At 38.7% G+C, this 27,299-nt stretch overlaps 2 long non-coding RNA genes across 2 annotated transcripts in view; both read right to left on the bottom strand.

The window, feature by feature from the left end:
* The window catches only part of LOC114677745 (uncharacterized), a 118,588-nt gene that overhangs the window by 74,613 nt on the left and 16,676 nt on the right, over positions 1-27,299 (bottom strand). The gene's annotated exons all lie outside the window — the stretch shown is intronic.
* On the bottom strand, positions 3,606-10,232 carry LOC144337642 (uncharacterized). The gene is made up of 4 exons (XR_013411024.1): positions 9,984-10,232; positions 7,553-7,621; positions 5,549-5,595; positions 3,606-4,333 (listed from the first exon to the last, which is right to left on the bottom strand). It is a non-coding gene; the product is annotated as an uncharacterized LOC144337642 (long non-coding RNA).

Here is a 27,299-nt window from a genome sequence, read left to right on the forward strand (position 1 = left end):
GACACTTCACCAAAGAAGTGGATGAAAAATAAGCATCATTAATCATTAGAGAAATGCAAAGTAAAATCACAATTAGATATGACTACATGTCTATTTGAATGGCTAATATTTAAAAAGTTCCATACCATGGAATACTACTCACCAATAAAGGAAACAAAATATTGATGCCCATGGCCACATAAATGAATCTTAAAATGCATTCTGGGCTGGGCGCAGTGGTTCATGCCTATAATCCCAGCACTTTGGGAGACCGAGGCAGGTGGATCACGAGGTCAAGTGTTTGAAACCAGCCTGACCAATATAGTGAAATCCCATCTCTACCAAAAATTAAAAAAAAAATTAGCCGGGCGTGTTGGTGGGTGCCTGTAATCCCAGCTACTCAGGAGGTTGAGGCAGGAGAATCGCTTGAACCTGGGAGGCAGAGGTTGCAGTGAGCCGAAATCGAGCCACTGCACTCCAGCCCAGCAACAGTGCAAGACTCCGAGTCAAAAAAAAAAAACAAAAAAACAAACAAAAAAAAAAACAGCCTTCTGCTAAGTGAAAGAAGTCAGACCTAAGATGCGATATGTAAAATGTTTTATGATTCTATTAATATAACATTCTGGACAAGGCAAAACTCTACAGACAGAAAACGAGACAGTGGTTTTCAGAGGTAGGGGATGTGGAGAGGGGTTGCTTAGAAAAAAATCAGTAAAGATGAGATTTGGGTTGATGAAGCCGTTTTGTATCATGATTATAAATGTGGATATGTAACTATATATTTGTCAGGACCTGTAGAGCTATATACCACAAAAAGCAAATTTTATTATATGTAAAAAATTTTAAAAACCAACCAGGATGTTGTGGGAGGACCCAATATGGACTACAAACTTAACAAATGAATGTAACTGTATTACAAATGAATAGTATGACCCTGCTAAAGAGGGTAGGGAAGAAAGGGACTAACCTGAATTACTTTGAAAATGAGTATTTTGATCGGATGCTGTAAGACTAAATACTAAAAGAATTGTACAATACTAAATTCTAGTAAGTACATTTTCTTCTCTCAGGGGAATGAATTAGCAATCCTGAAACACTTTATGTTTGTACTATAGTTAAACAAGTATGTGAATATTTGGCAGATAATGAGAACTAGGATTCTCACTGTCAGAGAAAGAAGTTACAAATAAGAAAAGGCAGAAAGCTAGAATGAACACTGTGGTGTTGAACTGCAATCAGAGGTATCAGTAACAATTTATGCTTTTTAAAATATAAATACAAATAGATACAGAAATGTAGATGTATGTACGTGTCTGAGTTAGTATACATATGTATATTTCCAATCTTTGTGCACTGCAAGGGTCTAGAAGTAACAACACCCTTGTAGAAATGAGCACATCTCTTCCTCTTGGTTTTAAACATAATTCTCCCCCCAAAAAGGAACTAGAAGTCCTTGGAGAAGAGGTACAATCCAGGCCTGGGCAGGGAAAATACAGTGATGAACCTTGAGCATTGTATGGTGTCAGAAAGTAAGGAAATGGTCCTCAAGGAAAGAGGTATGTCAGAGGGATCCAGAAGCAATCTAAAAGAGTGCCACGTGATCAAGTTAGAACAATTTAAGCAACAAAATAATCACAGTATTATAACCCATAAAATATAATAAATATCAAGTCTACTTGATATGAATAAATAATTGAATAAATAAATAAATGTGCAAGGAGAGACAACTCTTCTTGATGAAAAACTTCAATTAATAAATATAGAAGAAGTGAAAATCACCATTAGTCCTACCAAGTGATGCTAAAATAATTAGAAAAAAGCTTGAGGAACAAGATATTTGCATAGTCTCAAAGTATTTCTCAACATCTCAAAGACATTTATTAATTACAAAAGAAAAGTTAGCAACTTACGGTAGAGAAATCCATCAGAAAGTGCTTTGACCATGTGATCAAAGTTAATATAATCACTAATGAGACATATTTATTTCATATGACCTCCATATCAACACAGAGAAAGACGTAATCATTTCTGTGACATTCCTACCAAAAATGACTAACTTCAATCTAATCATGAGCAAACATGAGACAAACCCAAATAGAAGAAACTTTATCAAAAGACCTTGAAAAGGTATTTTATGTCCTCAGCCCTTTTGAAGGGTATTGGTGAGTAACTCTGGAGGAAAATTTATGAAGAAAATTTTCCTCCAAAATTACTGACCAATACTGTTTTCTAGAAAAGCAAAGGTTGAGGAATTGTCACAGATTGTCAAGAGACCAGAAGAGATGTGACAACTGAATGCAATATAGAATTCCAGATTACATCTTGAAACAGGAAAAAAAAAAAAAAAAAAGACATTAGTGGGAAAACCAGTGAAATCCAAAATAAAGTTTCTGATTTAGTTAATACCATTGTGCCAATATTAACTTCTTAGTTTTGATCATTGTGTTGTGGTTATGCAAAATATTAACTTTAGGGAAAGCTACATGAGAGGTATAAGAAAACTCTATATTCATGCAACTTTTTGGTGAGTCTAAAATTATTTGTAAATAAAAAATTTAATAAATAATTAAAAGAGAATAATGGGAAATACATCAGTCACTGGTCCATAGGAATGATGGAATTCTGATTGGACAGGTCTTTGAAAATTCCCTGCTCTGGTAGCTGAGGAAGTTCCTTAGTTGACACTAGTTCTGCTCCCTAGAAGGAACTCTTAATCATTGTCCTTCATCCCCAGTGACATTGCTAGGTTTTTGTTGCTTCATTATCCTTCAAGACCATATCTAAAGTAGGTAGTGGGAATCATGTTCTGTTAGCAACTGTGCAACTTTCATATCATACTTTCTGCTTATACAATTTTGATGTCCTGTATATTGGTTAAAGCTTAAGCAATTTTTTCTTTGAAAATATAATTCCCTCAAAAAATTCATAGACTTAAGATAATTTTGCTCATAGTTAGTCCCATGTGTTAGCAACCTAACTAAAGTTATTTTGTGGGCATAGCTCCAATTCTTGCTTCATTTCATTATTTACTTTAATGGCAGCTTTCTTTCTTACTTTAACGGCAGTTACTTTTAGGTCATCTGAACTAAGAGGACTGGTTTGGAAGGCAACACCCTTGGTCTGTTCTTTGCCTACCGAGACTGTTTCTCCCTGAGGATCTTAATGGTTTGTTGTTGTTGTTGTTGTTTTGTTTTTTAATTCTTCTTCAAGGTTATATGTAACAACTATCTTCTTTTTTGTTTAAAGTATAGGACTTAACTTTTCCAAACATAAGAGGGTCTAAATTTCTGGAGACTATTTTTCTGAGTTTGTATCTGTTTTGAAACATTTTTCTAAAGCAGCAAGGAGCTCAAAAAATACAGTAATCTAGCTATATCTAGTTGTTTCTCTTTACCCTATAGTCTCAGTGAGTGCAGGGTATATAATTTGTTGCAGGCCACAGTTTACCAAATGTTTTGTTATAGCATTATAAAGGTCATACACATTCTAGCATGTTGAAGCCACCTGCTGCCTCACCACTATGCAGATGGCATATATATAGAGAGACTTAGTTAGGAAAAGCCCCAGTTCTAGCATCAACTGTTAGAAAGAAACACTTTAAACAAATTAAATTTAGCAGAGTTTATTTGCACAAAGAAGAATTCATGAATCAGGCTGCACCCTGAAACAGGAAAGGTTCAGAAATATCCACCCAGCAATATGGGCAGATAGTATTTACAAACAGAAAGAGAAAGTGGCGTACAGAACCAGCTTGATTGGCTACAGGTGGGCATTGCCTCATGTGAACATGGTCTGATCAGTTGGCAGTCTGTGATTGACTGAAACTCAGCTACTGCGATTGGCTGGGATTCAACTATTTACTATAATATACTGTTAGGTTAGTTTGCAGCTTATTTATTTACATACTAAGTTAGGTTGCAGTTTGTTACACAGGAACTCAAAGTAAAGACACATCTTTGGGCCAAATTTAATTTAATTTGACACAATATCGGAATTAACTAAAATATAGCTAGGCAAACAATACAATGGCTTAATGACAAAAGAGCCTTAACAATACCTTCCCTTAAAGAATAGTTATGTTCATTTCTCTCCCACAAAACAGACCAGACATGAGGTTTGCTCTGCTCTGCATCTTTCTTATTTCTCTACCATTCCATAGTAAGTTGTTCCTGGCTACAGGACGAAAGTTGGGGGAAGAGCATTGTAGAGTACATGTGCAACATGGTAAGGATATGGCCTGGAAATGGCATATGTCATTTGTGAAGATTTAGTCACGTAGTCACATCTTGGTACAATGGAGTTTGGAAATACAGCTTTTCGATGGGTGGCCACGTTCCCAGCTGCTAGTCTAATTCTGTGGAAGAAGGAGAGAATGGATTTTGGTGACACTTAGTCTCCATCCGCTCTCCTCTTGGATTATCTATCACCACACTTTCCTGGTTTCCCTTTCACCTTCTTGACCTTTTTTCCAGTCTCCTTTGCTGACTCCATACTCTATTTAACCTCTAAATGCTTTTTAGGGATCAGTGTCAAAGGGACAAGTCTCTAGGTCTCTCCTCTTCTCTAGCAATACTCTCCCCTGATTATCCCAACTCATTCTGTGGTTTTTAAGTAACATAAAAATGTCAAATCCTAAATTCCTTTCTCTAGCTTTGTTCCTTCTACTATACTCAAATTTCTATATACAATGGCTCTCTCGTAACCAACTACCAGAGATCTCAGCTTGGCAATCCGAACTCATCATGGACAAAACTAAACTCTGTTTTATCCCTACAAAGCTGATTCTCCCCCAGTATTTTGTCCATCCTGATATGTGGTAGCATCATCCAGCCAGTTGTCTGAGCCAAAAAAAAAATCCAGAAGTCATCCTTGGTTCATAAATCCTTCTCTCAATCCCAACATCCAATGGATCAGCAAAGTTTTGTGTATACTACCTTTAAAAGACATGTTGAACCTGTGCATGGTAGGCTAAACAATGACCCCCCTCCTCTGCCCCAGAAAAAAAAGATGTCTGTGTTCTAATCACCAGAACCTGTGAATATTGCATGGCAAAGGGACCTTGCGGTTGTGGTTAAGAATCTTGAGATGGGGAGATTATCCTGGATTCTCTGGGTAGGACCAACGTAATCCATAAGGTTTCTCATAAGAGGGAGGCAGGAAAATCAGAGTTACACCAGGGAGAGAGACAGAAAAGGGTGATAAAGGTGGCAATGGAGGAAGAGAGGAGAAAAGGCTATGTGATGCAGGGACATGGAACAATACAGGTCAAGGAATAAGGTTGACCTCTAGAAGCTAGAAAATGCAAAGAAATGAATTCTCCCTTAGAGTCTCAAGAAGGAACATGAGACTGCTGAGGTTTTGATTTTATCACAGTAAAACTTCTGACCTACAGAATTCTAAGATAATAAAGTCATAAGATATAGGCCACTAAGTTTGTGGTAATTTGTCACAGCAGCAATAGAGTACTAATACTCTATCCGTGTCTCTCTATCTCCACTGCTGCTACCATAATTGAGGGCCAGCTGCAAGCACAAACTGTCTGAATTTGAATTCCTGTTCTGCTACTTACCTGCTCTGGGCAAGCCATTCAAGCTTCCTCTGCCTCAGTTACCTCATCTGTCAAATGAAATCATGGTAGAGTTGTTACGAGGACTCAGTGTGTTGCCATATTGAAAGTCCTTGGAATATTACTTGACATACTATAAGCATGTTTAAGTGTTTGCTATCATTATTGTTATAATTTATACCCTGTATCATTTCAATACTCAGCTGGTCTCCCTGTTGCCTCTCTTGCCCATATAATCTCTTATTCACAGAATATTATTCACAGTAAGAATGATATATTTAAAACATAAAATCATGTAATCTCTTGGATTATAATCCTCCAAGGGCTTCCCACTGTAATGAAATTATATCAAAAATTCTAACCAGAGCCTACAAGGCCTGGTATGATCTAGTCCATGACTTACCACCCAACCTCATGTCAGTCTACTGTCTGTTGCTGACTCGCTTTTCCCAACTACTGTTCATTTGGCTCTCCAAACTCACCACACGTTAAGTGGGCTGTTCCCCTGCCTGGAATGCCATTTTCCCATGTCGTCGCTTGACTGACTCCTTTTAGAAATTCATTCAAAGTCTTCTGCTCAGAAAGGCTTTCCCTCCCAATTCAAATGAAAATAGCTGCCTCTACTATTTACTTACTTATTTCATGTATCTTCCATGAAAAGAGCCCGCTGCTGTATCCCTAGTGCTCAGACTATAACTTGCATATTATAGATAATCAATAAACAGTTGTGAAATGAGTGTTGGTGACATGTGTGAAGAGGCCATTTGTTGAAGTGTCATACTGGTGCATCCCACATATGTTCTGAATCAGATGAGCACAGTTTTAAATCTTTCCTCTCAGCAGAAAGGTTCTGCCTAAAGACAAACTAATTCATCAGTGATGATTATGTAAGTCTGTTTTCTCACATTTTTCTGATTATTTTGCTTAACAAGTGTCACTAGGGACACTTTCCAGAAAACCACTGAAAAGGGACTTTAGCAGTGTGTGAGACCTATATTTAATCTCCCAAACCCACCCTTTCTAAATCTGTTTTTGTTCTGGGGGACAGGAGTTGTGTGTTTATCAGACCGGATTTTGTTCTATTAGCCAGGCTAGAGTGCAGTGGCCCCATCGCGGCTCACTGCAGCCTCAAACTCCCAGGCTCAAGCAACCCTCCGACCTCTGCCTACTGAGTGAGTAGCAGACATGCGCCACCATACTCGGCTAATTTTGTAATTTTTTGTAGAGACGGGGTCTCCCTATATTGCCCTGGCAGACCTTGAACTCCTGGACTCAAGAGATCCTCCCACCTCAACCTCCCAAAGTGCTGGGATTATAGACATGAGCAAATAATTTTAGGCATGAGCAGATACTTTTAAATCGTTTAGGTTAAAAATGAAAACCTGTGTGTATGATACCTACATGAAGTGAGTCCTGCCTTTAGAGTACAGCATTTCAGAGACCCATTGTTGAAACACCTGGGAACTTGCTTTCTCAGAAGATGCAAAGAAAACTGAGATCCAACAGCAGAAGAAAGGCAAGCCTCACACCGTCCATAGAATAGCTCCTAGGAAGTCCCCACATAGTGTTGGGCTCGTGTGTGTGGCCACCAGTTTGCACAACTCTGCACCCTGTTCTTTTATGTTTATTTTTTCTCTCATCTCAGCATAAGGCTATGCACAAATAGTAAAGAAAGTTTTTCTCAGTCTTCATCTATCTAAAGTGTTTCCAGCATCTTCCCTTAAAATATGAGATACTGCATGGGCCTAAGTTCCGTTTTCATAGGGATGGGGTTTTCTGATTCTTTCAACATAGATCTCATTAGTTAATTTAGAGTGTAAGCTAAAAAGAAAAGAAAAAAAAAGCTTATAACCACTCTGCGATCATTTTAAAAATGTGAAAAGATGTAACATGGGGTTTAGGGTTAACAGGAGAAAACAGACGGCTGGATGGTGATTCACTCTTCTTCTCCCTAAAGACACCAACATGTAACCCTGGGGTGGCCTTGTCGACATTGCAAGTGCATACCTGGCATATCATCTGACAGCCTGAGAGTGCCTGCTATTACTCAGAAGAAAAGATGGTGTATCTGATAGTCTGAAAAGAACAAAGACTCCAGTTACTTCATCACTCTTGCTGGAGGGTCTGGAATTAATTGTGTTTCTTTATACCCCATCTAATTTTACAAAATCATACCTCTCCATGGCAGTTTACTAATTTACCACCTCATCTAAGATAAGACTTTGCCAACAGTAATAACATTTAGAAAATGCTGTCAGGCCTGCCGAATACAGTCTCCCGTTCCTCCAACCTCACCCCCAGCCCATAGACACACATCTACACAGCTCACTCAGAACTTAAAGCAGGTAGACCCAGCCTCGAAGGACAAAAAACAACCAGAATGATTTGGTACCTCAGAAGTTTACCTTCACAACAAGAATAACTAACTCTATTCAGACACCTCTTTGAGTATCTGCTCCAGTGTCAGTCCAATGGGTAAAGAGAGTAGAAAGAAATAATTGGTCTACACTTCAGAAAGGCATTTTAGTATATTTCCCTTGTAGACATTTGTTGTGTGCTTATCGTATAAAGATCACTGTATGGATTACCTCCCCTCAGATTTGATGGGCAGGGAGCAAAGCAGGGAAATTGCAAATTTTGAAATGAGCATGGAAATATCAAGCCTGAAGATTCTAAATGGAACATTTGGTGTTATGGTGTTTGGGGAATAGAAAATGACTGGGAGGTTGGATATTCAATTCAGTTGCATAGTCAATTTCACCAAATTCTACTCTGGCCTAAGGATGAGTAAGCAGGCTTGGTACACAAATATCTTCTAAATTTAACATGGGAATATGGCATATATATGGGGACTTAGACAAGGGGTGATAGGGCAAAGGTAACCAAATATTAATAAGTGTTTCCCACTAGTCTAGTTTCTCTAGGCCATCAAGCAGTACATCCCTGATCTTTAAGCATGACATGGTGTGTATGTGTGAATTGTGTGTGAGTGTGTGTGTGCTTGTGTGAGTGTGGGTGGGGTACAAACTAAAGCAAAAGCATGTATGTTTCCCTTCTGGCTCAGATTGCATTCATAGATATAATTATTTGTTTAACATAGTCACACCATATCATATTACATTCTATGATTTATTAGCACAAGCATGCTCTTTAAACTTCATTTTCCCAAGCAGTGATAATTTCTTGACATGTTTCATTACTGGGAAATGACATAGACATTTGTTATATTCTCAGACGATAAAATATTACCCTGCTCACATACCTTCATGGAATATTAAACAAAATGAATGCCATTCCCTTTCTGTGTTTATCATATCATATTAAAAGTGAAGACGTAACCCTTATGTTTTCTTTCCTGATAGACGAGACATTGGAAAGAATGAGTTTAGTTTACCCTTCTTTCCAACTGGCTTTACTTAGCTATTTGCAAAGCCTCCAATAACGCTGTTAGAGTATCATTTCAATCATCCAGCTTTTCAAAGGCCATTCCCAATATACCTTTCTTTCAAATCATCATGAAGAATAAAAATCCGAAATTTCCCCTATAAATGCGTTTCTTATCTTAACCCCAGATTCAGTTAGTTTCAGGCAATGATGGAAATAGCAAAGATTGGGGAGTGATCCAATGTAAGGATTACACAATTCTTCATAGAAACTGGTTGTAGACCAACTTTATGAATACGTTGTAAACATTTATCAGCCCACATACTGGATCTTTCCATATGCATATAAAGACCATATGAAATATACATTCTTTACCACTAACATATCAAAAAATGTTATCTAGTGTGGGTAAGAGATTATGTACTCACAGGGTGGTATATGCACACCCATAACCACACAGATACACACATTTATTATAGAAAGAGTTTTAAAATACTATGGACTTTCTGTAGAAAGCAGTTCATCATGGAGAATAATAAATTTTTTTGAGTTTCATCAAATGTATTGCATATTAAGAGGGATTTTTCAAGGCTATGCTTAGAGTTAAGTTGAAGTCCTAGACATGTCTAAGTTTTCCTACCTCTCATGGAGAGAATCTGCATTAAACTGAGGGGAACTTTGGCAAACACCAAACATTTTAGATAAGGAAAATCTGTGCATTTTTTGACATGACTATGGAAAAATAGCCTAAACATCTAAAACAACCTCAAGCTGAAGTTCAGATAGTCTAAGTTCTACACTTAACCTTTATTACTACCTTGTTTGAATTCAGGCCAGTAAATTAATTATTCTATACATTAATTTTCCAGGAGTCCCCAGGGGAGAATAAATTTGCAGTATCTACTTTTAAAGCAGTTGAGAGAACAAAATAAAACTGTATAATCAGTGCAGCTCTCTGCTGAAGGTGAGAACCTACGCAGTTCACAGGGTTTGCTCAACAGAAGGGCCATAGCTTAATGCTTAGTTGTCACTGACTTGAAATTCATAATTTTACCTTTGAACTTGTGCTTGGTCCATGAAGTCCAATGAGACAATGAAGCATGAGCAGAGCAGACATGATAGGTGTGAACAGGTTGTGTGCAGGCTTGGGTCTTCTGGAATCCTGAGCAATGGGCAGAAACATCAACAGTGGCAGCAGCTGCCATGGCTCAGGGAGAGATTACGTGCTCTGCATGGGGGCAGCACCAAGATCATGGCTCGCCCTTCTACCTCCAAAGCCTGTCCTTATAGCATCTGTACCAAAATTAACTCTCTGGTCTGAATACTGGGACAGGAACTGCCTGTACTCAGGCCATAAACTTTGTCAATACATTATTACAAAATCAACTGTGCTCATGGACATTGTACTAAAGCATATCAGAGAGTTCTTAAAATTCTGCAAAGAGTTTAGACTCTCTGGTTTTGAAAACTTCTGCAATATTGCAAAGCAAATATCCACAGACTTAGAAACAGTTTAAAGATCATCACATTCAAAAGAAAAAGAACAGTATTCTCATATGAAGCTCTGGATGAACCAATTATTAACAAGGAAGACAATTATAAGACTAATTTTTCTGCCAAGGGATATATTGTGATGGAATGCATAAACAGTTGTTCTGAATTGTGTACAAATTATGAAGCCATCTTTGGTTTCTTGTATGACTGCCACAAATTGTAGGAAACATTAGGAAAAAAAACAATATTTTTAGAGAAATGTTAGAGAAAACAATAAAATAAAATGCTGTGGTATATATTCACATGTTAAATTAAATTCAGACTTACGATAAACCAATTTGAATACAGTTAAATCTTTTTAGAAAAGTTTTTTTGCAAGAATCATCAGTACTTGGCCAGGCACAGTGGGTTATGCCTGTAATTCCAGCACTTTGGGAGGCCGAGGAGGGATGATCACCTGAGGTCAGGAGTTCAAGACCATCCTGGTCAGCTTGGTGAAACACCATCTCTACTAAAAATACAAAATTAGCTGGGTGTGGTGGTGGGTGCCTGCAATCCCAGCTACTTCGCAGGCTGAGAAATAAGAATCGCTTCAACCTGGGAGGCAGAGGTTGCAGTGAGCCGAGGTCGTGCCACTGCACTCCAGCCTGGCAACAAGGTGAGACTCCATCTCAAAAGAATAAAAAGAAGAAGAAGAAGTATTAGTTCTGGATGTGCTAAAAATGTGTATTTCAAAAGAATGTATCCTAAATTTATCTCAATGTTCTCACAGCCTACAAAATACTACTAGCAGTTTTAGTAAACAGTTGCATCAACAGAAAGGTCCTTTTCAAAATTGAATATTATCGAGAATTATTTGCAACTTTGCATTTGCCAAGAGGACTGACATTGCTTTCAATTATATTAATTGAAAATTAAATTGGTAAAAGTGTAAATTTTGATGACCTAATAAATGAATTTGCAGAAAATTTGGCCAGAAAATTATGTAATTCATTGATATAATATTACTAAATTATTATTTATTTAAAATTATACCAATATATTATTGCGATTTGTTAGTTTATATTGTTACTCATGTATTATTATTATTCCTGTTATGTTTTACAACTAACAAAATGTTTTTAAAGAAAAAGCTTTCTCTTTTAGCACCTTTATAACATTTTTTCCCTAATTTTTTCACAAGGAGACCTGCATTCTTATTTTGCACAGGACCCTGCAAATTATGTAACCGGCCCTGGATGGAATACAGTTTCAATTTTTGCCAGAAATTTGCTGAATTCTATTTAACCAAAGCAAGGCTCATTTTTCTTTAAACACTTGAAGTATATTAATTTTATGTCCTTTATCTAATAATTCTGCCTTGTGGACATTTGTTTCTTTGTGTGTTAGATAAAATTTGATTAGTGTGTTAGTGTTCATTCAGCCCGTGTATCTCTGTGACAAGCCTGTGCATCAGGGTTGAAATCTGCCCCTGCGGTGGAAATTTACATTGCCTCAGCCAGGCACTCCAGGATGCTAATAGGCCACCTGAGGTTGGGGTTTTTAAAACCAAGAGGTCATACAAAACTGACTCTAAACCCCTGCAAGGGAATATCTATATTATAAATTCTCAGAGATGTTTTTCTACCAGAACCCAGGCAGAAAAACATAGTTTCCTTATCATCTTTTTGTGAGCATTTTTTTTCCTAGTTCACACTTTCACAAAACAAAACACCCATTAAACAGCCCACCTCCCCTCCTTGCCCTGACCCAAGGCCTTGCACTGGATTCTGGACCGACCTGAACTAAATGTGCAAAACCAGCGTTAGGTTAAGAAATCTTCCGCAAACCCGGGCAGCAGCAGCGGCCTCTGTGTCCCTTCACCACATGGTCTTCATTTTCCATTTTAATGTAGTACCTGATCATTGCAAACTACTCTGTGCATTGGAGATAATGTTGAGGATATTTTATATGCTATTTTTAAGTGTTTTATAGAACATCCTCCAATCTGGCACATTGCCAGGAAAGGAAGGTGGGTCTTTATTTTATATTATGCAAAATGAAGATAATTGAATTCGATGAGCCCTAAATTACAGTTCACTCCTTCAATCTTCCACTCAATGTTGGAAGACTGTGTGCTGGAAAAACAGTTCAAGGGGCTAAGGATACCTTAATGGATAAGACATAGCTTCTGCCCCCAAAGAGTTCACAGCTTGGGAATATAGAGTTGGAAATATAATTTTAGTAAAATGCGAGAATGCAATCATAGGGTCATGCACAGGATAGTACACAGGTGTGGGATAGTGACAGCTTTTAGCAAACATTCAATGTAACCTGTTTGAGAGGATAAGTTAACCTGGTGTTTGGGGGCAGGAGATAGGAGAGTGCTGATCCTGGAGTGGAGAAGGTGATTCCAGACAAAAGGGAAAGCTTGACAGAATAACAGAGGTGAAAAACCACATGGTGGAAATAAGAGCTGACTGATCCAGTGAAACGGCCTTATTCTAACCCTCTTTTACAAAGAACCATAGTAGAGCTATGAAGATAGAAACTAAAAGATGATTAGGTTCTCCTGATTCAAATACTTCTTAACATAACCTAAAAAGATTTTATTTTTAAGTTACATTTTATTTCTTTAACTTTATTACTTTTTTGAAATTTTATTCACACTAAAACATCCTGAAATAGCATGAACTTTTAACAGCCCAGGCACAAAAACGTACAGCAAATTACATATTGCTTGCAGACTTAAGAACAATGTAGTTCTGATGGAAATTAATCAAACCCCTTCTTTAGAGTGTTGGTGAGCCCCTTACCCAAATTGTCAAGGGAAATATTTCCCCCCCCCATTTCCTTTTTCTGTTGTCTCAGTACTTTCTCTAATCCAGATTGCTTATACCTACAATTCTCATTGAACCAAGCTGCTCTGATTGTATCCCTCCTAAAGTGGTCAGTCCTCAACCTCTCTGCAACTGTTTAAGGTTTCAGTCTTATATGGGACTTTGGCTTCAACTGCCCCAACATTTGCAACAGAACATCTACTGTCTCTGTAACTAGTAAGCCTGTTCCTGATTTTTCTTGCATAATTCCATACAATGTTGAACCGGTAAGTGAAGTCCCTCTCCGATTCAGATGAACTCTATCCTGTGGCTTTATGTAGGAAACTCTCCTTATAGAGTTTCCTATCTAAACCCACTAGAAATGGGTTTCTCTGTAGCATTAGGTGAGAAGAAAACATATTCTGCGCTAAGTCCTTGCCGTGATGCAAATAACCTTTCTTTAAATATGTCCTCCTCACCTCCCTTCACACTATAGATGTTTCATTGAAGAAAAAATTGCTTCTCCTTATGATTAATCTTAGCCCAATGGGCTTGAAATTCTGTTGGCCTTTTGGGGCTCACTGATATTGGGTAACAAGTTGACCTTGAATGGTTATCAGGGGCATATAAATGCAAAGCACTATTATTATATGTAAATTACTATTTCTTTCTGTAAATCTTTCCTCTCCCTTTTCAAAAAACATATTTATATTAAGGTTGAATATTCAAATTTTTTCTGCAGATCTCTGTGAATAGCTTTAAAATACTCAAGTTAGAGCTCACTTCAACTCAATTGAGATTTTACCAACTTTTCATTTTCTAGCAATATGAATGTCAAATTACTTTGTGCTTAAAGATTACATGAACTAATGTACTGTTGGAATGCGAAATTTTCAACTATGAAGATTTGTCTTAATTTCTTTAAAAGGCAATGTATGATGTTTGTAATTTATGTTAAAATATACCATCATAGATCTTATAGTACTATAAATATGCTATTTAATTTAAGCTTGAGGCCGGGTGCAGTGGCTCACTTCTGTAATCCCAGAACTTTGGGAGGCCGAGGTGGGTGGATCACCTGAGGCCAGGAGTTCGAGACCAGCCTGGCAACATGGTGAAACCCAGTCTCTACTAAAAATATAAAAATTAGCCAGGTGTGGTTCTGCATGCCTGTAATCCCAACTACTCCAGAGGCTGAGGCAGGAGAATTGCTTGAACCTGGGAGGTGGAGGTTGCAGTGAGCAGAGATTGTGCTACTACACCCGAACGTAGGTGACAGAGCAAGACTCTGTCTCAGGTAAAAAAAAAATAATAATAATAAGCTTCAGCTCTAAAGATAGTCACCTCCTCTGACTGAAAATCTGCACACAAGGGAAACCAACTATAATTTTATTAGAAAGGCCACACTAGAAATACAAGCACTTCTATTATTCATATCTAGATCAATCCCTGAAATTTTGATAATTAACATAATAGGCTAGATTCTCCAGTTAGTATTTAGAATGATAAATGTTACAATTGGGCCTTTATTAGCAAAATTTAAATACATTTAAAATATATAGATTAAAAATTTTTTTTATAAAATTAAAGATATTTAAGATACGTAGATTGAAAACTGGATGAAATACTTTGGATTCACTCCTCACTCTTTGGTGAACAGCCTATAAAAATCCAGCCAGGTCCAAATTAGTCCTTAGGTTTGGTGGTGGGGATAAATTTTTTAAATCAGTAAAATTATGACTCTTTATAATATAAAAAGAACATGTGTCAAAGATTTTATTTGCCTCACTCACTAATGAGAAAACCAGAAAAGAAGTAACAGTTTATTCAGAGAAGACCTCTAAGACCAGACAAACATATAAGCCCATGGGTAATGAATTTTTTAAATAGGTACAAAACTGGTTTCTTCCACTGTAGGGAGGGGAAGTCCATTGAACCTCCACTAGACAGAATTTATTTGCATGTGTATAGATAAAAATTATTTGCCCTACTCTCAGTTCTCTACAGGTTAACTTATATCTACAGAATTGTAAAATAGCTCAGACAATGAAAGGCAGACATTACATAGAATCAAATAATCACAAAGGTATTCTCTAAACCAGTTGTTCCCAACACGTTTGCACCAGGGACTAGTTTCGTGGAAGACAATTATTCCACAAGATGGTGGGGCGTGGGGGATAGTTTCAGGATAAAACTGTTCTACCTCAGATCATCAGGCACTAGATTCTCGTAAGGAGAATGCAACCTAGATCCCTCACGCGCGCAGTTCACAATAGGGTCTGCGCTCCTATGAGAATCTAGTGACAGGAGGCTGAGCTCAGGAGGTAATGCTTGCTCACTTTCTGCTCACCTCCTGCTGTGCAGCCCATTTTGTAACAGCCCACAGATGGTACCTGCTGGGGGTTGAGGACCCCTGCTCTAAACAATGCATAGTTTTCTACTGAAAACACCTGCTAATCTTTTGGTTCATTTAAAAGTCTTTCACAATTTTACCTTACTATACTACTATATTCAATCACTGATTTAGAAGGATTTCTAAATTACCTCTAAGTTTCTGTTATCTGTTGATGCTAAACAGATAACAGAAGTCTACTTCTAGAATGCTATCTCCTTTTCCTTAGGCTAACTTTTCTTGCAGAATGTTGGTTGGAGCAACTAAAAAAGTAGAGTACTGGAACCACATTGGGCTTACAGAACAGACTGTATTGTGCTTGCCTGCTCATAAAGGTTTGTTTAAAAATGCCTACATCAACAATGAAATTTACCAAAAGCTTGTTTTCATTATAACTTTGTAGCAAGGTTATGGTGGAATAGTAGCCCTTATCAACTTCAAACATTTTGGGCTGTTACCTTTACCTATCAAAAAGAACCCAAGTTATACATAAACAAATTGACAGGTAGATTTGCAACAGGCAGAAATTACTACCATGATTAGTTCCCCCCCTCCCTTTTATCCCGTCTGGAAGAAGGTTATTAATTCTGCTTACTAAAGGTCAGAAGTAGCATTTATAAAAGATTTTGAGTGGGGCCTATAATGGGTTTTAACATCTGTGAGCACCCATCTGGCTGTTAATATTTCGCTCCTACTTCACATTTTGTCTAGTCCTAGTGTGGTATACACACAACCTGCTCAACCTGAAGTCAAAGGAACCAGAAAACACAATTTTTATTCTTTACCTATTCCTGGCCCACTCCTCCAACCCCAGATCTCTCTATCTTGATGACAACCTCCCTTTATTTAGTCTTTGAGGAAGGTGGCAGTGGGAAGAGGAGGGAGGTAGGTGAGGAGCCTCAAGCTCAGCATCTCTGAGTCAATATTTTGTGCTCTTTTTAAGTAAGACTATATCACTGGACTATAAAATACTTTGGCAGTAACTACATCAAGATGTAAACACGTATGACTGGTGAGTAAGTACACTCAGCTTACCCAGCTTGGTTATAGAATTAGAATTTCCATACACCTCCAAATGAACCCTTGAAAGCAGGCTTCAGTGAAAAGGAGGTAAAACAAAGACTACAACATATGGTTTATCTTTTCAGTAATTACATTTTCAGATGTAATCTTATACACTTTTTCCTCTTAAATAAAGTCTTGTTTAAAACCAAATGTTTCTCTGTTAACACAGAGTAGGCAAATGAGAGTCCACACGCGGATATTGAGATATTCAGTGGTTTCATGGTTTTGAAAAGTTTGAGTTAACATGCTGTACTTGTGGCCTCCTGGAGAATAAGGCTGTGCAAAGGGAAAAGTGGTTAAGAACTGGGCTTGTGTCTTCCACATGGACAAGCTTTTTCAGGCCACACTCAGTTGCAGAATCAGCATTTTCTTCAGAGGAGAGGGCAACTGTGCACTGTAACATATCCCACATGTCCATATCAGAACAGCAAATTTCTTCTCTGAGAAAAAAAATCTACCTTCAGCTCTCCTCCTAAGTAGAAGGCTTCTACAGAATTCTTTATGTCTCTGAAGTCACTCTAACTGAAAAATGTAGCTGCTTTTAGGTTTTAACAAAGCTAACGTGACCAACCATATTTATGAATGATCGCATCATTTTGAGTCTGTTTTCTATTATTCTGATGATAATATGAAATTACCACACCTTTCCAAATGCCTGAATTTTCTGTTCCTGTGTCAGGAAACATGTTATTCCTTTGTGGGGAAGAAAATTCGCCTTTGCTAATGTAACTTTGTAAGAAATCAGACAGCAACAGGACAAAAGTCCGATGGCACAACAGGGCCTTAGAGATGGGCTCGTGCAGATTAAGTAAGAGGAAGGCAGATGACATTTAGAAGTCAAAGAAGGATGGCAAGTACTATGGTTTTCTTTGCTCAGCCCCTATTTAACCCTCCTTCTTCCTTGTTCTGCAGAGTGAGACAAGCTGAAGTCCACATTTCCCACACTTTTTAGGATCCGGTGTTGCAAATACAAATTAGATTCTACCAGTCAGATGTAGTTGCCTGAGATTTACAGATAAGTAGAGAAGGCTATTTTCATGCAGATGTCCCCGCCAGCAAACCATGCCATAAAGATGTAACTATTGAGAGGCCATTTTGCTGGTGTCTTAGTCTTGTTTTGCGTTGCTATAGCAGAATACCTGAGTCTGGGTCATTTATAAATTAAAGAGGTTTATTTGGCTTATGATTCTGGTGGCTGAAGAGTCCAAGATAGGGCAGCTGGCTCTAGTTAGAACCTCATGCTGCTTCTACTCATGGTGGAAAATGGAAGGGGAGCTGGCCTGTGCGAAGAGCTCACATGGCAAAAGAGGAAGCAAAAGAAAGAAACCAAGGAAGCCAGGTTCTTCTTAAAACACTGTCACAAGAACTAATTTACTCACTCACCCCTGACCCTGTGGGAGGGCCTTAATCTATTCATGAGGGATCCTCCTCCATGACCCAAATACCTCCCACTAGGCCCCACCTCCAACACCACCACATAAGAATCAAATTTCAACATGCATTTTGGTGGAGACAAACCATATCCAAACCACAGCAGCTGGTCACTTGCAGGGTTCCAGTGTCAAATAACCAGTCCCATAAATGTCAGGAGGCAGTTACAGCAGCAGCAGCAGCAGCAGGGACCACAGCAGCACAGCAGCAGCCTGCTGATGCCTTGGCCACAACCATGAATAGTCCTGTGCTGGGACCTTGACCCTAACTCCTTCAGTTCTTCCACTAACTCTGTAAGCACACAATTCTCTATGTTAAATCACCTTCTGTCTAAAACACCCACAATGGTTTTGTTTCTTGTGCTTCACTCTAATTTGGAGAGGATTGGTGATTACCCGAAAATGATTGACTGGGCAAAGTGGCTTATGCCTGTACTACCAGCACTTTAGGAGGCTGAGGTGAGGGATTCCCTTCAGGCCAGGAGTTCAAGACCAGCCTGTGCAATGCAGTGGGACTGCATCTCTGCAGAAAAAAAATTTAAATTAATCAGGCATGGTGGTGTGCACCTGCAGTCCCAGGTACTTGGGAGGCTGAGGTAGGAGGATCACTTGAGCCCAGGAACTTGAGGCTGCAGTGAGCTACGATTGTGCCACTGCACTCCAGCCTGGGTGACAGAATGAGACCCTGTTAAAAAAAAGAAAGAAAGAAAATAGAAAAGAAAAGATCAACCACAGAAGGTAAGAAGCCTAAGTCTCAAAATTGATAAATTTTAGAATTAGAAGGGAGTTTACAAATTCCCCACCCAGTCCTACCCTCCTCAATTTAAAAGTGAGAAATTAAGACCTAGGGAAATTAATTATATGATCTATAATTAAATGAATTGAGGCTATGTGGCACAAAAGACAAAACAGAAGGCAAGAAATAAGGCATATCTGGGTTTGAATCCTAGAGCTGCTACCAATTAACCGCGTGGCCTTAATTTCTCCAAGTCTCAGTTTCCTTATCTGTAAAATGGGGCTAATTAGGCTATTAATTATTATTGAGTGGTGAGCACTCAATAGCTCATAGATTCTTCCCTTCTTTTATTCCTTTATCCATGGTCACATGATATGAGTGCCTGGTCACAAACCAGGCTTTCTGATCCCTAGAAATACAAAGACAAGCATGAGGCAAGCTCTAAAAATGGCCTTACATCCAAGCACACTTTTAATCTGTAGACAAAAAAAATAAAAGAAAAATGAAAATCTGGAAGGCAACACTGAAATCATGAGAGATACCCAAAGGGGAAAAAAACAGCAGAAGATGAGGACCAAAGTTGGAATTAGGGTTGGGAAGTGTTACTTCTATTGGGGTAAGATAAATTTTTATTCCAACAGAGTGAAAATAGGACTCTATTGGTAACGGTCCAAGTGACCTGATGGCAAAATACAAAAAAGTGGGGACAATTTATGAAGAGAGATGGCTGGCCATGGTTCAAACCAACAGGAGATTGAGTTGGCAAAAGGCAGAGTCAGCCCCTGGGGTTGGGGGCTCTGCCGGCTATGCCACACTAGCAAACAGATCAGAATTTCATAGCTGGGGAGTGAAGAGCAGACATACCTCCTGGGGTTAGGACAGTATAAGGGTAGAAAGCAAGTCAGATCCAGACATAAGTCTCTTTTTAAGTCCTATTCAATCATGCTAGGATAGGATCTACAAATAAGCTACAACTGTGCCCAACAGAGTCTTAGCAGCAACCTCTTTACACCATTCCTAAGACTCTGAGGCTGGGAGACAAATATGAATGAGGAGGAACATTGTGCTTACTTTGAAGTATCAATTTAGCAGTGATTGCATAGATTTCTGTCTTTTCTGGTTGTTTTGTGTTGACCTGCACTTACATGGATCTAACTCATGTGACCCTTAAGACCTTGATGAGATGGGCTGGGACCCTTATTCTATGCCCTGTGAAAGCCCCAGTGCAGCCATAAGATGTTTGCAGATTCCCTGGGATTTATGTTTGCCTAGTCACCTCTTCCTCCAGGCATGTTTTCTTTTGCGGCGCCTCGCTTCATACAACAGACACAGAAGCTCAGTTTCTTCCTTCATTTCCACACAAACTGTCATGAGCACAGTGGGCGCTACTGAAAATCTTGGGGCCTATAGGGACAGGGCATGAGAAAAGATCTCAATGCCCCCAGCCATCAGTCCTGCTCCTCTCACGTTGCTTTCCTTCTCTGATTCCCATCACCCTACCTGTTAAGAGTTCGGCTCTCCTTAGCAATTTCTCCCAAATTTGTATTTCCAAACCCAAACGCATGGAGACTTCGGATGCCAACACAAACAGATCCAGGGAAGATGAAGGAGTTTATTTAGAAACATAAAATCAAATAAAAAGTAAAATGGTAAAATAAATAAACAAACCAACACTTATAAATAAGGCAGGCTAGTGCTCTTAGAGAAAATAAAACACTCCTCAATCTGGTTGATTCAATCTAATGGTGAAAATAAAAGTAGGCTTGGAATTATTTAATAATTCAAGTATCTTAACAATCAAAAGGAAATGAAACTTGCCAGTTAGGCTATCTAGAATTATTTTCACCAGTGCAATAAATTAAAATGGTCATTACAGTTGACCCTTGAACAACATGAGTTTGAATTGGATGAATCCACTCTACATGGATTTTCTTCCACCTCTGCCACCCCCGAGACAGCAACACCATGCCCTCTTCTTCCTCCTTTTCCTCAGTCTATTCTACATGAACACAATGAGGATGATGATCTTTAGGATGATCCACTTCCATTTAATAAATAGGAAATATATTTTCTGTTCTTTATTATTTGCTTAATATTTTCTCTAGCTTGCTGTATTGTAAGAATATAGTATATAATACATGTAACATACAAAATATGTGTTAATTGACGGTTTATGTTATTGTAAGATTTCCAATCAATAGTAGGCTATTAGTAGTTAACTTTTGGGGGAGTCAAAAGTTATACATAGATGTTACACATAGGGGGTTTGATGCCCTTAACCTTGGCATTGCACAAGGGCCAACTCACTGAAAATAGCTCTGATATGTTTCTCATTCATTCTCTCCTCATATCGTTTTTCTTCTCTGATGCATTTATTTAACAAATATTTATTGAGTACCTAAGGTGTTCCAGGCACTGTTCTAGACCCTGTAGGTACAGCAGCAAGTAAAAAACAGACAGGGACCCTCACTTATGGAGCCTACCTTCTGGTGGAAGAGATAAACAGTAAACACATAAACAGATACATAAAATAAGGTCATATTATGGTCAGTATTAGCAACAAAGTAAGGCAAGGTAATGGGATAGAGAACAGCTAGAATTGGTTGGTTTAAGCTGAGATAAGATGGCCAGGGAAGGTTCTTAAAAAGGACCCTTTTGGACAATGACTTTCTTGGTTAGCAAGTAAAAGGCATGGAGGAGAGTTCCACAGCCCTAAGGTGGGAAAAGCAGAGGGACAGCACAGAGGCCAGTGAAGGTCAGAAACAGGGAAGAAGGGCGATAACAAGAGATGAGATCAAAGACATAAGCTGGGTCCAGATCACCAAGTGTCTTGTGCGCCATGATGAGGAATTTACATTTTATTACCATCACCCCTACTGTGTTTACGAACACCTGCTAAATGCTTGTTTGACAGAATCAGACCTATAAGATTTCTTATTTTTAAAATTAGTTGCAACATAAAGCTTAAAGAATAATATATGACATTATAATTAAGTAGAAGTTTAAAATAATAAAAGCCTAAAGCACACACACGCCTTCACACTACACATTCAAGAAATCTGACCTGTGGTCTATGAGTTTTTATGCATAGAAAGTGTACAGTATGACATCAAGCCCCTTTCATTGCCCATTGCCATCTGTTCCTGCAAAATCTATCTCCACAAACAATGAAAGAAGTCCTTCCTTAAAATACTATGTCCCAGGTTCCTAATTTCAGACCACAGCTGAAGATAAGTTAAGCACTGGGAAATTCTTTGGGTTTCATCATCTTTTAAAGCCAACAAGAGAGCCCTTCAGATTCTTCTTTTTTCACTAGGTTCTTGGGTTGACTCTAAAGAGAGACCATGTGATTTTTGGAAATTTTAATCCTTTCTAACCCCTAGAGACAGGGAGGAAGAATCAATTAAGTGCCAGAAAAGTGAGCTGAAACGAATTATGTAGTGGGCTTAATAGAACCACCATGTGATGAAATATTCTCTCTCTTTTAATTTATGAAAAGCACTTCCTGGCATGTTCCACACCCACCTCCCTTGGGGCTTCTTGGTCAACCCATTCAACTGCATCACTTAGGAATTAATTTTTTTCTCCAAAGCCAAGGCTATTAGGGCTACAAGACAAAGATCAGCATCTCCATTCCATTGCTTCAAAGGGATTTCCCTCAGGAATTCCCTTCCTCCTTTACTCCAATATGATTCTAAATAATACTTACCCACCCCAGTTTTGAAACACAGTTGAACGTACCCATTTACCTTGTCATTAGAGTTTGAGAACAAGGCTACCAGCTCGCAGATGAATTTTTCAAGGAGCCTCTCCCAGACTTCACTCCTACACTGAACAATGTCTTATCCCACAGTCAGGATGTAGTTTCAAATAATGTGGAAAAAAACCCACCTATGGTGTGATCTTAGACAATCACTTACTCTCTCTGGATCTCATTTTGTCCACATATAAGGAAATAATTAAACAGGAGGAGGAAAAAAGCAATATGAGCTAAGATGCTCATTGGAGCATTAAATATAAGGCTAAAAAAACAGAAACAACTTAGCTTCCAAAATGTTAAAACCATAACAGTATTTTACTAGCTTTGAACAATGACAAAAACAACTGGAATTTGTGTAGTATATTACTTTGTAAAATATTTACAAGTACATTGCCTAATTTGTAAACAGCCTAACAAAAAGCAGGCCAATTTATGACTTTTATTCATTTTTATTTTGCAGATGAGAAAATGAAGCCTCAAATAAGCTAAGTGAGTTGCATGAGGTTATACAGAGCAGTTACTCAGACACAGCATGGTAGAATGTAACTATCATGGAGTTTGGAGTGAGGCAGGGTTGGTCTCTTATATTAGCTCTACTACCATCTAGTTTTATATTTTTTTGAAGGTTATTATATAGGCTTCAGTTTTCTCATCAGCAAAACAGGATGGGTAGGTGTGCAATTAAACAGGAGAACATCTGTGGAATGTAGCATCTAGCATGTAGCTGTGATAATAAATTCTAATTTCCTTTCCCTTCTTTTAATTGTGAATCCTATAGCCTACTAAGTATGCCATGCTACCCCTGCCATCACTAGAACTGGCTACCAGGGAATTCTACTTTTGCTTATCTTCCCAATCTGAGGCAGTGTTTCCTTTATTGATACCCCCTGGCCTAGGGTTACCCACACCCAACAGACAGAGAGAGAAAATAGGCTTTCCACCAGCTTCAGAGTCCACTGATCTCATTCCTTCTGACTCTGACTTCTGAATTTCTGCTTGCCTCTTTAAATCTGTGTCACCTGACTCCTTAGTTGAGCTGCCTAGTGTCAGAAAACAATGGGAATATTTTCACAATTCTGTGTGCTCTGAGCTTCCTGAGCAATCTGGGTTAGAGGGTGAGTGAATGGCAAACCAGGGTAGAAAGTAAAGGATAGTAAGTTACCTATGAGAGATTTACAAGTTTCTCTCCCCTTAAGCCATATGTTCGCATTTCAAGGTTCACCCTAGGACCTTCCCTTCTCTCCTTAGAGAAAAGATTTGCTCACATTAGAAAGCAAAGGTTTTTCTCCTTCTCTCAGGAGGGAATAAAAGACAGCTGTGCCTCTGCTCCCACATGAGCTCCAAGATTCGTAATTTCATCATGATACCCTGAAGAAGAAATGGACATGGAAAACTGGCACTGACACATAGATCATCAGTCTGCTGCTGACCTAGAAACCTTGTATTTACTGTAAGGATAAAATAAATGAATGTAAATGTAAAATCTTGTCTCCTAGACTTGATTTATTATCCACAGAAGTCTGAAATATCTTTCAGCTCCCCTCCTTCTTGATTGAACCTGGGTCATTATCATCTGCAGAGTCATCTCAAACGAATGCATAGGAAACTTCAGTTTGATAGTAGTTCCAACCCTTACTAGGTAGAATTGAATGGAAAAGAGAAAACTGCTTATCTTGAGAACCTGAATTAAGACACTAAACTGAACCTTAAATTTTTACTTAGGGAGGATAGAGAACGTATATGTTGGAGGAAAGCAAAGGGTAAAAGAGACCCACAAAATTCACCAGCCACTATTAAACATAAGGTCACAACATAGCACTTCACTGTTTCAACTATTTGGGACTGCAAAAGGGTCTCTCAGGCCATTCATTCATTTTTTTGCCAGAGCAAAGGAACTTTCAACAAGATGATGGCCTCAATAACAAAAGAATTGGGAAGAACATGAGAATGATGCTTCTTGCCCTCCTGTACCTGGTTCTGCCAAGATGTTGGAAGCAAAACCTTCTCAACCCAATTAAAATCAAAATCTTTGGGTTTTGGCAGCTAACTTTTCTTGCATGTCTGTTTATAATGACCTTTTTGAGTCAAAGCTATCTTCATTCAGAAGCGCCCAGGAAGTCAATCTCAGTAGAGTTAGATCAGAGACTTTCATGTTACTCTCAAAGTGCCCTGGATCCAGGTCACAAGATTAGTTGAGTCAATACAAATGAGCCACCTCAGCAAGAACATCAGTGAGTGAAACAAGCCAACCTATGGCTGATTCACTTCTCTTGATTCCAGTGAGTTCACGTTCCCAACACAGCCTTGCCCTCAGACTTTAGATTTCTGGTGCCCTTCAGAACAGTTCTTTATTGTCCTTTTGTATGAAGCCTAGAAAGACCTGCTACTCAGCTGAATTCCTTCTCTCCAGATCTGAAGAACAGTCTGCAGCCTGGCTGGCATCTCTTTGCAATCCACTCTATCTGATCCCACTTCTTACCGCTAAATCCAACCAGTTCAGCATTTGACAAAAGTGAAAATTTAGAAAATCTGGTTTGTTTGTTTGTTTTTTACCATTTCAAAGGCAGATTTATTGTATGGCTTTGGACAAGTCACTCAACCATTCTGATCTTTGTTCTTCTAAAACATAAGTAGCCAGTATGGAGTGTCAGCACATAGCTATCCATGTTTCCAGGAATGGTGTTCAGTATATTATGAAAACCCTCTGGAAAGGTTAGTTTATACAAAGCAGGAAAATTCCAACCTTGGAGAGGTTAATCCCCTCATAAAATAGCATAAAAATACAGAGACATTAAGTTTCAAGAGGATGGAATATGACTCCAGCTAGATGTGCTGCCCTAGACCTCAGACAATATCATGAGCCAAAAAACCCTCAATAATTGAATGCATTTGGATAAGACAATGACAAAACCAATTTCCTGAATGATGGAAATTATATCTGCCCCCAATGGCTTCTCTCTGTCGCATGATGGCATAGAAACTAGCAGGGAAAAACTATTTTATTGGGTAATGGACCAGTATGCCAATATATCATCCTCACTATTTTTCAGTTTCTGAGGAACAATGGTAAAGATCAGTGCCCTGCCACTGTGAGGTGTCAACCCAGCTGAAAATACCAACACATCTAATTTACTAAAAAAGGCTTTTGGACGACAGGAATGATCACTGCTGCCCATGGAATTAAGGAGTGTGGCTGCAGGGAGGAGGACAGGCTGATTGTGCTTATCTTATCTGATTCTGTCATCATTGTAGAGTCAGCTTCTACTGGGGGCCTGGAATCCTGGGAAACTGACCTCTTTGCTCTGGGGTTGCTAAATCACAGAAGCCTGTGGGCCCCACCCAGTTCACGTAGAAAGAACATCTAGGCAGTTTTTACTCTTAGTGGGTAAGAAACCGCAGAGAACAGCTTACATCCCAAATTAGTAATGATCATGGTCTCTGTTCTATAAGGCACACATCTACAAATTCCTGCACCCAGCTTCAGTGATTAGGCCAGTTTCACTTTTGAAGTAGACAGCAAATGGGTAATCCCATTTGCTTATACATATATTAGAAGAGTGTGCTGTGTTTAAGCACAGTGCAAGACTCTTTTATCGGCTGCTTTATAAGCCTAACATTCTCTTCCCACCCAGAATGGCCAGTTAATATACCAGGGCTAAATTTTGGGGGAATTACTCTACCATATGGAAGTAGCAAATGAAGAACATAAAAAGCAGAAAGAGCTAAGCCCGGGTGTATAGTGGTCTCAAATTCACTCATTATTCATATGAGTGTAAGAAACACAGGGAACAGGAGAAGGTCAGTGGGGTCCGTGGAGGCCATTCCTTTCCAATAAGCTCTTTTTTTCCTAGGGCAGCATCTAATTGCTTCTGTGTTGCTTACAGTTGGGCCTGGGATTCTGTTCCAAATATTTGTTACTCTCAGGGAGGGGGAAAAAAAGTTGCTGGTGACTGTTCCATATTTCAGTTTTTGAGTTTCAAATACTATTCAAGTACAGTATTATTGCTTTGTACTATAGTATGGTGTTGCTTGCAGACAAGGTCCTAAGCAGGGAGGGTTACAGATGAGCCTCAGTTCTACTTCCCAGGAGGCTCTTCTCCTTTCTGAGTGAGAGAACTAGCTACTTTTAACCCCAAGGTTTGTTTGTCATTTTCCACGGGGGATGTGCTACTGGAAAATAGTGGGGAATAGGGTCAGTCAAGTGGGATATTTTTTACAAAGAAAACATGCTCCCTGGTTCTCAGGGAAATAGAGGGGTAGAAATGGCCCGAGTATTATCTACTTTCCAATGACTATAGCTTTTTTTCCCCTTCCTTCCTTCTTTTTCTCCTTCCTTCTGCCTGTCCTTTCTTTTCTCACTTTTTTCTTTTTAATATCCAGAGCCCACTAGAATAAAGGTATCTTACCTTCTGGCTCTAAGGAGCTTTCCAGTCTCCTCAGATTAGCTATTGGCCCCAGCTTGCGGATACCTTCAGGGATCTGGGAACCAAACCACAGTTAGCACCCCAACTTCTTGACACCAAACCTTTTAATGCCCAGAGACAGCCAAAATCAGCAGCTGCTAAAACTAGGGAAATGAGAAAAATAAAACTCTTACTCACCCTCAAGCAACTTGTAGCTTGCTGAGAAGGCAATATTCATGCATATCAAGCAACTAATCAAAAATACATAACAATATATTGACACATTGTGAAT

The sequence above is a fragment of the Macaca mulatta genome, chromosome 1 (assembly GCF_049350105.2).
Source record: "Macaca mulatta isolate MMU2019108-1 chromosome 1, T2T-MMU8v2.0, whole genome shotgun sequence".
In the NCBI taxonomy this organism is placed as follows: Eukaryota; Metazoa; Chordata; class Mammalia; order Primates; family Cercopithecidae; genus Macaca; species Macaca mulatta.